This window comes from Castor canadensis, chromosome 2, assembly GCF_047511655.1.
Source record: "Castor canadensis chromosome 2, mCasCan1.hap1v2, whole genome shotgun sequence".
In the NCBI taxonomy this organism is placed as follows: Eukaryota; Metazoa; Chordata; class Mammalia; order Rodentia; family Castoridae; genus Castor; species Castor canadensis.
In genome coordinates this window covers 146,748,256-146,753,426 of record NC_133387.1, presented here as the reverse complement: position 1 = coordinate 146,753,426, position 5,171 = coordinate 146,748,256, and positions in this window count along the sequence as shown.

Here is a 5,171-nt window from a genome sequence, read left to right as displayed (position 1 = left end):
TGCCTGAGTTTGCATGGAATTGTCCAAACCTAGGGCTTCTTCACCTGCAGGCTCCTCAGAAGGATCACTTCAGTCCAGGAGTTCAAAGCCAGCCTGGGAAACATAGTAAGACTCTGTCTAAAAAAAAAAGTCTCAGATTCATGCTATCACTTTTCAATGTGTTTGCTTCTCCAAGAAGTGCTAAGGGAAGAGATGGGATACATCAAACAATGATATTAACTTTCTGGGGTTTTTTGTTTGTTTGTTTGTTTGTTTTTGCAGTACTGGGGCTTGAACTCAGGGCCTTCACCTTGACCCACTCTGCCAGCCCTTTTGGTGATGGGTATTTTTTTAGATAAGTCTCTTGAACTATTTGCCTGGGCTGGCTTCGAGCCATGATCCTCCTGATCTCTGCCTCCTGAGTAGCTAGGGTTACAGGCGTGAGCTGCCAGCACCTGGCAAAATGGCTTTTTTTTTTTTTTTTTTTTTTTTGGCAGGGGAGGGGAGCAGTGCTGGGATTTGAACTCAGGGTCTCATGTTTACTAGGCAGGTGTAAGTTTCTGATTGAAGTCCTAGAGTCTCCTGGGCAAGAAAACTTGCTACCTCTTCCTTCTGCCTACAGAAGGAAATTGGTCCCCTTCACAAGGTGCAGAAAGCCTCAGAAGAATTGCCCAGCTCTCCAGACACCTCCTAGGTCCCTGGTAACCGACCGCACCTGATGACTCCATCATCTAAAACGTCCTTCCCTCGTGCTATACTCTCTTTAAAGCTTCAGTTCAAGTCGTGCCTAGGAGAAGCCCTCCTCTTCCCTTTCCACCTTCCTCACAACTCCTAAGCGAAGGGCTCCAGCCACCAGCACATCGCATGTGCTCCATACATGTAAAGATAGATGATAAAGGCAGGAACACCTGCTGGTCGCTGTGCATGTGTACACAGCAGAGCCAGTGAGGGACCGCCTCCAGAGAGTAAGTCCCTGGGAGGGGCTCATTCCCTGCGGCCCAAACAAAGGAATGGTCCAGCCCATTCAAACGCTAACAAAGACTTGCCCCATAGCCTTGGCCTGACCAGAAAATGAATGACCTTGATCTAGGGTCTGTGAAGGGAGATGATATTCATGTGCTCCACAGAGGAAGAGGTGGAGCCTACCTAATAGTTAAAGGTCCTAAGAAGCCTATGGAAAAAGTTGTGTTTGGGTGTAGGATGGAGGAAGACAACTGATAGGATACATTCCTACCCTGTGGGAGACAGAATTGCTTTATGTTTTTATTCATACTAAAGGTAGGACATCTCTATCACATAGGTGGGATTATTGAAAGAGGAATGACATTTTCAGTAGAAAAAAAAAGTCAAAAAGACTTGAGTTTAACCCCATGTTGCCCTTCCAGGACCTGCTCTCAGGTAACCAAGGATTTTCCCTACATGTATTTCAACTTGGAAACTAAATTAAAAATCCCCAGAGAATAAACTGCAACATCAGAGAGAACCTGCGTAGTCAAAAGGGTTTTATCAACTGGGGCTTGCCATTCTAGAAGCTTGGCTGCCTGTCTTGGAGGATCAAGAAAGAGACAGGAATGTCAAAGCTCAGCCAACTATTGGAGGGAAGAATTGATCTAGAATAAGGACAAGTTTACAATCACCATCTCCTTAGTCAACCCCAAACCACTGGCTGATAGGAACCCATAAAGACACATTTATTAAACGTTATCTCCAGTGTGGCCCTGACTATGTTGAATCACACCAAGATATGAGTCCCTTTTCCAATGAGCTCTGGCTAAAGTCAGGACAGCTCAAATTCCATGACTAAAAACATCTTATAAATTTTTACTCCCCAAGCCACATTTTCTCTGGAGCAAATTAATCATTCTTTGGGTCAAATTATTTGGTTTGGTCATAAATGATCTAAGTCATCATGAAAGCCAGATTCTCAGACTGTATTCAGACCAACTGGGCAACAGGTCAGACCTGAAAACACTGATAGGGTCCAGAGGGTTTTGAACTCTGTGGTTTTGTTTACTAAGGACTGCCAAAACTCCCTGACAAGAGGCTTTTCCTTCCAGAACATTCCCATATGTCTAAAGCAAAGCTGGGACTATTTGGTGGCTAGGCCTTAACTCATGAAAACTACAGTTCAGTTTACCTTCCTGAAGTAGGTTCTGTTTATTTTCACACAACTGAAGTGTAAGGACTTGGGATTAGGGTGCGGTCCACAGGGCCCCCCTCAGCTTCCTGCCTTGGGGGTCAGGGTGGTAGTGACCACAGCGGGAAGCTTGGGTAATCTGAGGAAGTTCATGTTCAATGTTTACATTTCAGAACAACCCCATGAGAGAGATGGTTTTCATTTTTTATATGAATTTTTAGTTTGGTTTTGTTTTGCTAGGCAAGCACTTTACCACTGAGCTACTTACTCCCCAGCCCAGAAGGTAGATGCTTTTTCCGGGTTTTGTGGATGGGGGCACTGAGGCTCAGAAAAGCCACAGAATTTGCCCACAATCACATCCCTAACTGAGGCAGAAATTGAGACCTGGGTCTCACAAGCAAAGCTTTGCTAAGTAATTACAGCAATGTCTTTCCTTATTTCAGAGCCCCCTTCCCTTTCTCTTCACATCTCACTGCTTGGGAGACATGGGAACCTCAGGCAGCCACAGAGTTTTGAGATAGGAGCCAGCAGGTGTCATGGCTACCTCCTCTGAACCTCCCTGTGCCAGTGGAATGGAGCATTGATCTGTACTCTCATTTCTCAGTCTGTCACAGCCTGGAGTTCCCTTCCATGAAATTCAAAGACAAGGAAGTTGGCATCCATGTGCCACCTCCACCATGAAAATCCCAGAGGTTGTACCAGTATGGTGAAGAAGATTCAAGATAGGATGTGTGTTTGGAAAAAAGAAAAGGTGTTTGTAACTCAGCCTGTTACAGTTTGGATATGATGTGTTCTCCCAAAAGACTCATGTGTTGAAGGCTTGGTCCCCAGCTGGTGGATCCAATCATCAAGTGGTAACTGGATTGAGAGGAAATCTGACCTGACCGATGGATTAATCCATTGATAGATTCGTAATTTTATGGCATTTTGGGGAGATGGTACAAACTTCCAGAAATGGGACCTAATTGGAGGAAGTAGACACCAGGGCATGTTCTCGGTGACTGTAGCTTGTCCCAGGCCCCTTTCTCTGTCTGCTTCCTGGCTGCCATGAGGAAGGAGAGCAGCTGTGCTCTCACCTCATGCCCTTTTGCCACGATGTTCTGCCTCACCACAGACCCAGAAACAATGGCGTCAGCTAACTGTGGACTGAAACCATTAGCCAGAATCATAAATCCTTTTAAGTAGTTTATTTCTGGTATTCCGTCACAGTGATGAAAAAACTGGTACACAGTCTTAGGAAGCTCCCTCTGCCAGAGGGGCCCATGGAGGTGTGAGGGGCTGGGAGAGCTGGGGCAGAGCCTACACTGTGGGAGGCCAAGGTGACCTCAGCCTGTCACTCAAGTCTCCCATGGCTCTGGCTCTGACATCTCAGGGACTGGAGTCAGCAAACTCATGTCAGACATCAGAAAAGCATGGAATGTTTGGGTGGGAACTAGACACCTAAAATATCTCTTAGACTAACATTGGCACCACAGCAGAATTTACAGACAGCTCACAGAAACGGGTAGAACCCACCTTGAACCATCGGTAGTAGACAAGGGATCATGAGGGTGCATTTAGGCACCACTGTTGCCAATGCAAAGTTCGGACATCAGTGCCTTATTTCAGTGTGCTGTCTTAACGTGGATGCAGTAATGATTTGGGGGAGTATTCAAAGATGTGTCCTTACTCTTGTGTCCTTAATACAGGGTTGTATTATGGTTTTCAGAGGCTCTAGGCACTTTGACCTGTGGGTCCCTTCCCACATAAAAACATATTGTTAATATTATACATAAAAAACATATTCTTCCACCTGAAAGCATTTTTTTTCTGATTTTAAAAGAAGTAAGTTATCTTGGGCCGTGTATCTGCTTATGCCTACTGGATGAGTAGAACTACTAATGTATGTGGGTTCCTGCCCTACACGGGAACACCTGGGGAATTTTAAAAAATAACTTTGCCTGGGACCCCACCTAGGTCAAGTAAATCAAAGTCTCCAGGGGTGGGGCCCAAGGATTCTATTTTTTGGCTAGTTTTTAAGTTCTCCCCAGGGATTATTATAATACACAGCCAGAATTGTGCTCCTGCTCAAATCATATTTTCCATGTAGACCTTAAGTTTCTCGGTAGCAAATTCTTTTAATGCTTGCTTTCTTTTTTCTCATTTTTAATTTTTTTTGTTTTTGAAGAGGCTGGAGAGAACCCCTGCTCTGCAAATCAATTTCCAAGCGTAGAACTGACTTATTTTCTGTAAGAGGAAAATCCACTTCTTTACATCTCTGTGGAGCAATGGTTTCGAAGTGTTAACCAAAGTATTCTGCACTTTCTGCTGGGTATAACTCCACTTCACCTTCTCAGATCTTTGTTCTTTGCTAGTGCCCCCAGGGTGAGACCTGACAAGATGGAAGGCAGGAAAGAAAAGAATCTTGCATGGATAATTTTCTGGGTTCGGAGGTCTGCAGCCTAGGCTGAAAGTGTGGGGCTTGAGTGTGAGGTTTAATATGATGGTCTAGAAATATCATTGTGGAGTAGGAAGAGACATCTGAGAGGTGAACAGGTGAAGAAACTTTAAAACAAAAATGAAGGAAAAAATTAGCTGAAAGGATAAATGCAAGGGAATTGCTTATCCCAGGGCCTTCACGGAGGCCACCCATCCCAGAGTATACCAGCTGTCCCTCCCTGGGTGAGGCCTTCCCTTCCTCCACTGTCAGCCCTTAGCCTGGTAACAAGCAGGGAGGGGGTGCCCTCTCATCCCCAGAGATTTTCACGTTTCCCATCTCCTGACCCTGAATGGTCCCTTCCACCATACAATATTCTAGAACATTCCTTAGCTAGCCCAGAGAAGGTTGGCACTCTGGACACCACAGTCTAGTAAAGTGGCCTGGCCTAGTTTCACAGGATTAAAAGTTGTTTTTGTTTTGTCTTGTTTTTAAAGAAAATACAAAAGTGAAAGTTTATGTTTTGGAGCCTTAATATTTATGCTTAATAGCAGAAAAGGATCCATATATTCAGCTGTCAAATTTACACGTTTCAGAAGTATAATTTCCTTAATGTATATAACAATGGCAGAACACGTT